Source organism: Camelus dromedarius, chromosome 9 (genome assembly GCF_036321535.1).
Source record: "Camelus dromedarius isolate mCamDro1 chromosome 9, mCamDro1.pat, whole genome shotgun sequence".
NCBI lineage: Eukaryota > Metazoa > Chordata > Mammalia > Artiodactyla > Camelidae > Camelus > Camelus dromedarius.
The window spans coordinates 64,817,886-64,830,183 of record NC_087444.1 but is presented as its reverse complement, the minus strand read 5'-3'; the positions used below and the strand labels follow the sequence as shown (position 1 = coordinate 64,830,183).

Genomic DNA, 12,298 nt, shown 5'->3' with positions numbered 1-12,298 from the left:
ATTACTATACCCTTATAATAAGTCATGACATCTGGTAGTATAAATTTTTCAACTTTGGTTTTCAAAATTGTCTTGGTTATCCTTGGCCCTTTGTTTAAAAAAATAAAAAATTGAGACCAGCTTATAGTTTCCATCCCCCAAAAAGCAATTTTTTAAAAAATTGGGACTTCATTAAATCTAAAGATAAATTTGGGTAGAATCAATATATTACAATGTGTAGTCTTCCAATCCATGAACATTGTAAACCTTTCCATTATTTAGGCTTTCTTTAATTTCTCCCAGCAATGTGCAGTTATTAATGTAGAGACTTTACATATATTTTATTATATTTGTTGCTAAGTGTTTGATATTTTCATGCAAATTGTGTCTTAAATTTCATTTTCTAACTTTTTGTTGTGTGTAAAATGTATTTGGTATTTATACATGACCTTGTAACTAATTATTTTGCTACATTCACTTCCCTCCAGTAAAATACTGAATGCAGAAGTTGATGGCAGACATGCTTATGTTATTCTTAATATTTCATTGTTAGATATACTTCTGACCTAGGTTTTTAATAGTAGAACTTTACAGATTAAGAAAAAAAATTCCTATTTTATCAAGAGTTTTGAGCCATGAATGAGTGTTGAATTTTATTAAATGATTTTTCTGCATCTACTGAGATGATTATATGGTTTCTCTTTTTTCAGTCTTGCTAGGGTTTTATCAATCTCATTCATCTTTTTAAAGAATCAACTTTTGGCTTGTTGATTTTCTTTATTGTACTTTTGTTTTCTATCAAATATTTCTGGTATTTGAGATGTTTGCTTAGATCTGTAGTTTTTGCCCTTTTCTTCCTCCAAAGTATATATTTAGGCTGTAAATTTCCCCCTAAGCACAACTTACCTGCACCCTACAAGTTTTGATAAGTTATATTTTCATCTGCAGTCAGTTAAAAATACTTTCTATCTTCAATTGTGATTTCTCTTTTGATTTATTAAATATTTAGAGATTTCATTGTATAATTTTCAGATATCTGAGGATGTTCTTTTTATCTTTTTGTCATTTGTGTCCAGCTTAATTCCACTGACCAAAACATGTGATTCTATTCTTTTAATGTTTATGGAGACTTATTTTAATTTTTTTAAACTGAAGTAGAGTTGATGTACAATGTTGGTTAGTCTTAGGTGTACAGCAAAGATATATATGTGTATATATGTATTTTTTCAGATTCTTTTTCATTATAGGTTATTATAAGATATTGAATATAGTTACCTGTGCGATACAGTAGATTCTTTGTTGTTTTTCTATTTTATATATAATAATATGAGTCTGTTAATCCCAAACTCCTAATTTATTCCTCCCACCCCCTTCCCCTTTGATAGCCATAAGTTTGTTTTCTATGTCTGTGAGTCTGTTTCTATTTTGTAGATAAGTTCATTTGTATCTTTTTTTTTTTAGATTCCACATATAAGTGATATTATATTTGTCTTTCTTTGTCTGACTTACTTCACTTCATATGATAATCACCAGATCCATCCTCATTGCTGTAAATGGCATTATTTCATTCTTTCTTATTCCATTGTGTGTGTGTGTGTGTGTGTGTGTACCACATCTTCTTTATCCATTCATCTGTCTATGGTTATTTAGTTTGCTTCCATGTCTTGGAACTTGTAATTAGTGCTGATATGAACATTGGATGCATGTATCTATTTGAATTAGAGATTTCATCTTTTCCAGTTGTATTCCCAGGAGTGGGATTGCTGGATCCTATGGTAACTCTATTTTTAGCTTTTTAAGGAATCTCCATACTGCTCTCCACAGTGACTGCACCAAGTTACATTCCCAATAACTGTGTGAGAGGGTTCCCATTTCTCTACAACCTCTCCAGCATTTGTTATTTAGACTTTTTGATGATGACCATTCTGACTGGTGTGAAGTGACATCTCATTGTGGTTTTGATCTACATTTTTCTATTAGCGACACTGAGCATCTTTTCATGTGCCTGTTGGGCATCTGTATGTCTTCTTTGGGGAGATGTCTGTTTAGTTCTGCCCATTTTTTGATTGGGTTGTTTGGAGGTTTTTTGTTTGTTTTTTGATATTGAGCTATATGAGCTGTTTGTATATTTTGGAAATTAAGCCCTTATCAGTCGCATCATTTGCAAATATTTTCTCCCAGTCTGTAAGTTGTCTTTTCATTTTGTTTATGGTTTCCTTTGCTATGCAAAAGCTTATAAATTAGATTAGGTCCCATTAGTTTATTTTTACTTACATTTCTTTTGCCTTGGGAGATTGATTTAAGAAAGTATTCCTATGATTTATGTCAGAGAATGTTTTGCCTTTGTTCTCTTCTAGTTTTATGTTGTCCTGTCTTATGTTTAAGTCTTCAAGCCATTTTGAGTTTATTTCTGTGTATGGTGTAAGGGAGTGTTCCAACTTCATTGATTTACATATGGCTGTCCAGCTTTCCCAACATCACTTGCTGAAGAGACTGTTTTTTTTTCTATTGCATAGTCTTACCTCCTTTGTCAAAGATTAATTGACCGTAGACATGTGGGTTTATTTCTGGGCTCTATTGAGATTCATTGTATGGCCTAGAGTACAGTCAATTTTGGCAAATCTTTTATGTGAATGTGAAAATGTACGTTCTGAGGTTGAGTATAGTGTTCCATATACATGAATTAGGTCACATTTATATCATTGTTCAGATCTTCTATATCTCTACTAAATTTTTGTTCGTATGTGTCATCATGGATTTGTATTTCAATATTTAGTACTATCAGTTTTTGCTTTACATATTTTTAAGTTCATACAAACTTAGTATCATATCTTCCAATTGGATTGACATTTTATAAAATATCTCTTGTAAATCTCTAGTAATATTTTTGGCCCTTATATGTACTTTTTGTTATTGGTATGACTACTACAGCAATTTTCTTTTAGTTAATGTATACATGATGTTTTCCCATGTTTTTTACTTTCAGCTTTTCTATATTCTTTTATTTAAGGTGGATCTCTTTTAAGCAAGTGTATATTTAGATTTTAGTTTTGGTATTAAGCCTGAAAATTTTCATCTTTTAATTGGAGTGTTTAGTTCATTTACATTTAATGTAATTATTAACTTAGTTGGGTTTAAATCCATCATCTTCCTATTTGTTTTCTACTTGCTCTGTCCCTTCTTTAGTTCTTTTGTCTTTTCTTTCTTTTGGATTCACCAAGTATTTTTTAAAATTATGATTCCATTTTCTTCTCTATTATCTTACTAAATATGCGTTCTTTTATTGTTCTTTTATTATTTGCTCTAGAGATTGCAGCATTATTTCTCACTCATTAGAATGTCATGTAAACTTGTACCATTTCCTAGACAACACAGAGATCTCACAACATTCTAGCTTCATTTATTCCCATCCACTTGTTGTACTCTTGTTATTTTTATTTTACATATATTTTAAACCCTGCCAGATATGCTTTTAAAACACTCTCAGTATTAATTTTGTTTTAACCACATGTTTATTCATTCTTGTGGTGCTTTTCATTCCTGTATTACTTTGCTTCCATTTGGAGTCATTTTCCCACTGCCTGCCTGGAGAATTCTCTTTAGTAAAGCCTTTAGTGTGCTCTGCTGTGGTGAATTCTCTCCGTATCTGAAAGTATCTTTGTTTTTTGCCTCCATCTTTGGAGGATATTTTCACTGTGGTATATAGAATTCTATACGTAGAGTTCTAGATTGGCAGTCATTTTCTTTTAGTGCTTTGAATATGTCATGCCAATGGCCTTCTAGCTTCCTTTATTTCTTTTTAAAAGCCAGTGTAATGTATATGTTCATGTATGACTGAAAAATTGTGCTGTACACCAGAAATTGACACAACATTGTAAACTGACTGTAACTCAGTAAAAAAATATAAATAAATTTTTTTTAAAAGCCAATGTAGAGTGTTATGATTGTCGCTTTGAAAGTAGTGTATCTGTTTCTTCTCGGGCCATTTTTAAGATTTCCCCTTTGGTTTTCAGCAGTGTTTTCCTATAAAGTACCTAGGTATGGTGTGTTGTTGTTGTTTTGTTTGTTTGTTGTAAATATTTATCCTGTGTGGAGTTTGAAGACCTTCTTGACTTTGCTGCTTGATGTCTTAAATCTGTTTTGAAGCATTTTCAGTGACTGTCTCTTCAAATATTGCTTATGTTCCTTTCTCTCCTTTTCTCCTTAGTCTCCATTTACATGAACGTTAGACCTTTTCACCATGTCTCATGTCTCTTACACTCTTCTCTGTATTTTCCTGTCTTTTCCACTTGCATGCCTTAGTATAGATATTTTTCTATGAACCCGTATTTCATTTCCCTAATCCTCTCTTTTGTTGTGTCCATAAGTTTGTTATCCAGTTTAGTGAATTCTTAATTTCACAAATTTTGATTTTTTAATTCTAGTATTTCCATTTGATTCTTCTACATAGATTCAAAATCTTCATCTTGTCCTCTCTTAGACATATTGGTCATAGTTATCTTAAAGTCTACACTTGTTATTAATAAGAGGGCCATCTGATATAAGCTACTCAGTTGTAGAAGCAGAAATCTCCCATATGTTATCGAAAGAATTATTGAAAGAATAACAGGGAATCTGCAGCCTCATTTGAAATCTTGGATTTTACATGTTGGCCACTGATTTAAATATTCTAAAAACACCCTAGGGAGGTCAATTAAAACATCTCTTCAGGCTGCATCCAGCCAATGTGACTTCTTATGTAGATAAATTGAAAGTTGGAAGTGGGCTTTCTTACAGCGTCCCCATAGCCCTGTTTGCCTGTCTAGAAAGATTCCCTGGGCTTAAGGGAAAGACAGAGAGAGGGAAGGAGATGGAGGGGAAGCAATAGGGGTATAGATGTTGATGTGTCTCAGATAGAGCGTCTTGATGAGATTCCGGGAGGCAGATGAAAACTCTAGATGGTTTTGTAGATCTGAGCAGAAGGGGTGGGGGTGGCAGCAAGATACCATAAAGGACACAGTTTGGGAATCTAAGCACACAACTTATGTTAAATACAGAGGCCCCCACATAGGGCTGGAGCATGACTAGGAGAGCCCACAGCCCTCAGGTGCCAGGCAGAAGGAGGCAGGAGGTCTCAGCGAAGACCTCGATGGACCTGGGACCTCACTCACTCAGCGCTCTCCCCCTCGGTCACTCGTCCTTGGTCACTGGCCCCATACCCGTTACATAGACTCACAGGGCAGCCGTGCCAGGGTCTAGCCCTCTCCTGGGCATGTCCTCCCTTCAAATATCCACATGGTTCTTTATCTCACTTCCTTTAGGTGTTTGTGAAACTTCATCTCCTTGGAGAATACACAGACAAGCCTGATCATCCAGCCTAAAATAGCTCACCCCCCCCACACACACACAGAGCAGCCTTTCTAGCCCCACTTCCCTGCTTTATTTTCCTCTTTGGCAATTATTACAGTCGATCCCCGTGATTCAAGGATTTCACACTTATGAGTTCACCCACTGACTAACACGTATTTGCAACCCCCACGGTGCTTTCCTAGTCATTTGCAGACACAGACAGAGTGGCAGGGAAGTTGCATTCCCTCCCATGCGCATTCCCAGCTGAGGTCCAGCAAGGTGACACTCTGCCTTCAGTGTTAGCAAGCATCCTTTTCATGGTCTATTTAGTGCCCCATTTTTTTTTTTTTTTTGCATTTTTGTGCCTTCTGTTTAAAACGGTTCCCAAGCGCAGTGAAGTGTTCCTAAGTGCAAGGAGGCTGTGTTGCGCCTTACGAAGAAAATGTATTTGTTAGATTAGCTTTGTTCAGACATGAGTTACACTGTTGTTGGCTACAAGCTCAATGTTAATGAATCAACAATATATAGTAAAGAAAGTGTCTAATTAAAAACATACATAAAACAAGGTTACATGTTGATCAGCTGACAAAAATGTTATGATCAAAGACTTACAGGACCTTAAACTTGTATTTGCCCTAAGACTAGTGTTTTAGCACTTGCTAATTTAATGACTTTATAGAACAGTCATCAATAACAAGAATCTACTGTATCTGACATCATGTATTATGTATTTGTTTATTATCTGTCTCTTCCACTAGAAGCTAAGCTCAGAAGGGGCAGAGGCTTTGTCTAACCTGTTCACCACTTTGATTAGAATGATGGCCAGCACATGGTAGGCATTCAGTAAATGTGTGAAATGAATGAATGCTGACACATCAAGCCTGCATAATAATTATTTTTAATTTCAGAACAGAGAAGGGGTTTAGGAAAGAGTTTATTTAAAATGAATTGAGCCATGCAGATATCTGTGGGAGGACCAGCATGTGCAAAGGTCCTGGGGCAGGAACTCTTTGCTTGCCTGATATGTTCAGAGGATAGCAGGGCGGTCAGCATGGCTGGAGCAGTTGGGTGGGGAGGGATAGGAGATCTGTGGTGGTCTGGTTTTCATTATCAATTGTTGGGAACATTGTAACCTTGCTCATGATTGTTTGAGGCTTAAAATAACCGTTTGTACTATCAGTATTGTAACTTTCTCTCTAAGTATAAGAGATTATACATTAAGATTATAATGTTTCTGTTTTTCATGAACTAAAACTACTCGCCTACATCCCTGCATGTACACCACGCCCCTTACTCATTCCTATGATGTATTTTACTTTAATTCTTTATTTGACTATTCTCAGTAAATACAAGAGCTTTGGAGGAGCTCGGGGAATTGGCCTCTGGCTCCCTCTCACTCTCTTGACTTGATAAAGTCTTGAGTAATTTCATTCTTCCACAGTGGGACTTTTGCTGGACAAAACCCACAGCGAACAGAACCCACAGAGGTCAGCATGGAACCAGAGAGGATTTATTCACCTCTCCATCCCCAGCACTAAGAAATGTGCCCAGAACCTAGTAGGTGTTCAGAAAAAAATGTGTTGAATGTTCACATGTAACACTTGAAGGGGAAAGCAGGAGGGTGGTAGAGAAAACCCTGGAGAGATAAATACACTTTCCTTCTACCCCAGCAGAGTGGAGAGCTTGGAAAAGAAATTAAATAGGATTGTTAACTTGTCACAGAACAAATGTGGGAATTGTGACCTCACACCCCACAGGGAGGACTCCGGTTCCTCCTGCTGCTCAGGGCTGAGGCCTGAGTTTCATGGGTGACGTCGCAAAGTCTAGGGTGCTGCCCGGCCCACTGCCACAGCCCCAGTCCACCATGCTTACCACCCTGTGGCTGCTGCTCAGCTTTGCTGTCCCAGTACTGGCATCTTTTCCATCAGCTGTCCCAATCACAGCACTTGCCAACGGGCCCTTATTTCAGGCAATGACGTCGTCCTGCACCGCAACGCCTCCGGGGCACAGTGGCACTTCTACTTCCTGCAAGGCAGGACCACCCGGTCCAGCAGCACCTCTGACATTTCCAACATGGAAACAGTGCCCAATGGCAGCATTCTCATTCGGAACCCACCGCCCACACAGACGGGCTTCTACAGCGCTGGGGCAGGGGTGGCAAGAAGGTGGCCCAGTACGACATTGACTTCCAGGATGTTACCAGCCTGCATATCACACACAAAGACCTGGGCCAAGAGCCCCTGGAGAATGAGTCCATGAGTCTGGGTGGCAAGGAGCTCATCTTCACCCACTGGAAGCCCTGGCAGAAGTGTAACCGCTGTGGGGGGGCCAGGTGAGCGCAAACACCTGGGGTACTGCTACATAGAGAAGCACCTGGAAGACTTCCTACCCTGCTGGCTCTATTTGGGAGAGATGAATCTGTGGTTCACCCGCATGCGGCCCGAGATGCAGGTGGAAGCCTGCCGTGTCCAGTGCACATCACCAGATGTGGAGTACGTCACTTCTGACAGCTTTGAGCTCAGTGAGAAGTCAGGATCTGAGTGGCTCACCTGCCCCTTTGGATCCATCTACAGGTGATGGAAGCGGGAACCAGCCCTGCCCTTGGCCGCTAGCCGGGCTTTGCCAGTCTGGGAGCCTTTGTGGTTAATCTGTGCAGAGAGGGAGGGGTTCTACATGGGTCCAACTCTCTCCGTTGGCTTCTTCAGATGTTTCTTTGGTGAGAATCTCCTGGTGCCCACTGAGTCACACACAGGTAGAGCAAGGACAGCTAACAGGCAAGGAGGGCTTGGCTGACTCTGTGCCCAGCCCTGCGCAGGTGGTGCTATGGACGTGCTGGTCATCACACAGCCACAGGCCTGGCCCTTGGGAAGCCCCCGGCCCAGGGTGGTCTGGGCCAGGATGGGAGAAGCCCAGGCAAGGGTAGCGGTGACACTCTGAGGCATCTGACTCACCTGGGGAGGTCAGCAGGCCCGGGAGAGGCAGGTGCTCCAGGGATGCCCATCAAGACCTGCCCCCGGAGCGCACATTCACGTTCTTTCTTCCTGCCTGGAGCCCCTGGGAAGTGTCCCCTTCCTCTTGTTTTCCCCAGCCCACCTGCCGCTTCCCACCACCACTCACAGTGCTACGCTTTTGCCCTGGGCTGGTCCCTGGGCAAACCATCATCATAAACCACATGCCATCCCCCTCCCCGGCCCCAGGAGCTGTGGACTCCAAGGGGGTCCATTTATAGATGGGGAGACTGTAGCTCAGAAGGGTGCCGTCCTTCCCCGGGGGCGATCCGCTGTGGGAGGTGGCCGTGCACAGCCTGCATCTCACACACTCAGCGGCGGGGACCCCTGTGCCCTCCTTCCCGACCTGCCAGCGGCAGCCCCTCCCTGCAGTCACAGGCTCTGTGGAATCTGGCCTCACCACCTCCATCTGGTTTCCTTTCCCTTGTTTATCGCAGCTGTCACTTCTGTTCTTTCTCTCTCATAGTTTTCAGTCTCCCTCCTTTCTTCCTCCCCCGTTAAGTGTCAAAGTAACACCCGCTTCCAAAATACAAGCCCACCACTCAGAAGCACAGGAGTATGCACGTGAACCCCTCCTCCCACTGAGACGGGGACACCTACTCTGTGTCATTTGCCAGACAAGGAGTACCCGAGTGCCCACCACAGGGAGCTGGAGATGAGGAGAGGTCCTGGAGGCTTCAAGACTGGCCCGTGTCTCTAGGGAGTCGAGTGGAGCAGCCTCTCTTGTGAGGTTTCGGTCCTGGGCTCTGGATTCAGCCAGGCCTGGGTTCCAGTCTCTGCCACTTTCCTGCTGTGTCACTTTGAGCCCGTGGCATCTCTCTGGGCCTCAGTTTCCCCATCAGTAGAATAAGAGTTGTACTTATTTCCCGAGGCTGTCAAAACGAAGTACCACAAACCAGGTAGCTTAAAACAGCAGAAATTTCTCCTCTAACGGCTCTGCAGAGTAGGAGTCTGACCAAGGTGTCAGCAGGGCCAGTGCCCTCTAGCATGCTGGCTAGAATCCTTCCCAGCTTCTAGGGGTGGCCGGCAGCCCTTGACCTACCTCGACTTGTAACCGCATCACTCCAACCTCCACCTCCATCACACTTGGCCTTCTCCTCGCGCGGGATCTCTGTATCTCTTCTCTTTTTCTTCTAATGATACAGATGATACTGGATTTAGGACCTGCCTGACTCCAGTCTGAACTCATCTTAACTAATTACACCTGCAACAACCCTATTTCCAAATAAGGTCACATTGTGAGGTTCCGGTTAGGATGCAAATTTGGGGGGGACACTATCCAACTCAGTACAGAGGTCTTGCTGGCCACAGCCTCAGGGGTTTACTGTGATCTCCAAGGGTGCAAATGCCTGCAAAGACACTTAGGCTGGCACAGGGCTCCGCACTCTAGTAGGTATTACTCTTGCTTTGATGATCACCGGCCCTGTCAGTGTTGTCTGTTGACTCTGTTCCCAGCCATGATGGGCGTGTTATGTGCTTGATTCAGCTACTCACTTACCAAGTTTCTCACCGAGCATTTATGTATATAAGCCAAGCACTGTGCTAAGTACCTGAGATGCAATGAAGAACAAAACTGGAAAGGATTCCTGCCTTCGAGGAGTGATAGACTAATTACACTCATAAGACAGACAGTATTTTAGATGGTGATAAAGGCCAGGAGATGGATGGGAGTGGGAAGGTGAAAGTTTTAAATAAGGAGGTCAGGGAAGGTGTTTTTGGGAAGGTGCCATTCAAGCCAAGACTGAAAAGAGGTGAGAGAGCCATGTGCACTGACAGAGAGCCTTCTAGGCTGACTGAATAGCCAGGGCAAAGGCCCTGAGGCAGGACTGTGCCCAGCAAGTCGGAGGAACATCCAGGAGGCTCAGTGTGGCTGGGGGAGAGTGGAGGAAGTGGGGCCAGGCTGGTAAAGGGGGACCACACATCATTTAGGGACTGTTCTTACCAATTCCTCCAAATAGCCCACTTGGGGTCGGTGCAGTCAGGACACCCCCAGATTTCAGATGAGGAAGTGGAGGCTCGAAATGCTCGAGGCATTTGGCCAGGTGGCCCATGCGAGCAGTAGGCAGCGGGGATCTGAGAGCTGTCCGCAGTCCTGCCCCTCCGTCCCCTTGCTCACTGCCCCGTAGCACTCCTCGGCAGGGGCGCTCTGTCTGCTGTTCCCGGGGAGAAGGGTGCTGCCGTCTCCACTCCTTTCAGACACTGGTCCCCCCTTTCTCTCTGGGCGCTGCAGCTTACCTTGTCCTCCCTCCCTTGCAGACCCATCATCTGGGAAGCCAACAACATCCCGTTGACCTGGAAGGGCCAGCTCTCTGGCGAGAACGTGAGCACCGTCCTGGACCCCTCCAACGGTGGCTCGCGGCTGCAAGTCTCCCAGACGGCCACTTACAAGTGCTTCGTGCAGCAGGAGCTGACAGCTCGATTCAACCCCAGGTTAGATGTGGATACACTGGCGTCTCTGAGCACAGAAGATGTTGAACAGCCAGCGGTAGAAGAGGCCTGGAAAGGAAAGGCCGACTCCGTCCTCAAGGGGCTGAAGCTGATGCTGCTGGTGGGCACGGTCCTGGGCCTGCTCTGGATGCTGCTCAAATTCTTCCACCCTTCCTGGCACAGGAGGAGAAACCAGGCACTGCTGGTGAAATAAAATGAGCCCTTGGGGTCCAGGAGACCTGGCCTCCCTCACCTCCATTACCTGCCCCGGGCCCGCCTGCACCTCCCTCTGAGCCGAAACAGACCTGGAGCCACCGCTCAGGGCAACTGACCTCTCCCTGGTCCGGGTCCTACCCTGTTAAGTCATTCGCAATCCCCATTCCACAGATGAGGAAACTGAGGCCAGACCACCTGTCTCGTCATCGGAGGAGGCGTACTCCAGTTCATCCCCAGGTTGCCTGGCTCCAGCCCTGTGCTCCTCACGGGGAGGAAGGGAGGGTGGAACGAGACCAGGTCGGGGGTGAGTCTCCCGTGCGCACACGGCAGCCCCTTACTCACCGTGCTCTCCTGAGGACAAGGACTGGGACAGGGGATGGGAGCAGGTCACCCACAGGTCCCCCAGGTCTGCACTGGGCCCTGCCTTTCCTTGCCCATCCCCTGCCCACCCTGCCTAGGGCCTCCAGGCGTCGCCATGTTGCCCTAAGTCAGCGGTGCCCCAGGGGTGCGGCAGCAGACACGTGGTTCTTGTAGCCGAGAGGGCCCCCCCCAGACCCCCAAGAAGGAGAGACGGGCCCCTCCGCTGGGACAAGGCACCAGGCCTGGCCCAGCCAGCCTGCAGGAATCACCAGGCCTGGCTGTTCCCAGAAATGTTACACAGTGTTGAGCATAGGGCTGGAGTGAGAAATAAAATATGAACACTTTGTAAAATTCACTACCCTGGGATGCCATTGTGAGGCAGAGACAGGGCAGGTCTGAAATTTCTAGAACAGAACCTCTGTCCCCGAGGAGAAGGCAGAGTTCACCCTTCACCTCCCAGACCCTGCGGCCACAGCACCTAAGGCTTCACATGGTGCCCAGAGATGCAGAGATTCCTGCTGAAAATGGGGAAAGTTTGTGGAGAACTAAAGGTGGTCCATTGGGAAGCAGAGGGAGAGAATAATGACAATAAAAGCAAACATTTGGGGACCTCCTGGTGTGGTCAGAACTCACACCCTTGACAAACGTTACATCCTCGCAGCCACCCATGGGGCTGGGGTTAGGATGAACTCATTTTGTAGCTGAGGACACCAGGGCACAGAGGGCTCAAACAAGCTGCCTGAGGTCACACAGTGAACTTCGGAGGGGGCAGTGATGGGAGAGTGAAAGAAGACATCTGGGTGCCCCCCAGACCTGCTCGCAGGAAACGCCTGGTGTCCTGCGCCCACAGCAGTCCATCAGGTAGTAGCTGGAGGTGGAGCAGCCAGAGCCAAGCGTGGGTCTGATGCCAACCTGTCTGGACAGCACTGCAGGTCTCACAACCCACACCAAGGCTGTCGGTGCCCCTCTGTGGCAGGCAG

At 44.8% G+C, this 12,298-nt stretch overlaps 1 pseudogene; it reads left to right on the top strand.

The window, feature by feature from the left end:
• The first annotated feature begins 7,171 nt into the window (after window positions 1-7,171).
• Window positions 7,172-11,960, top strand: LOC105088034 (protein FAM187B-like; annotated as a pseudogene).
• Window positions 11,961-12,298: the final 338 nt, after the last annotated feature.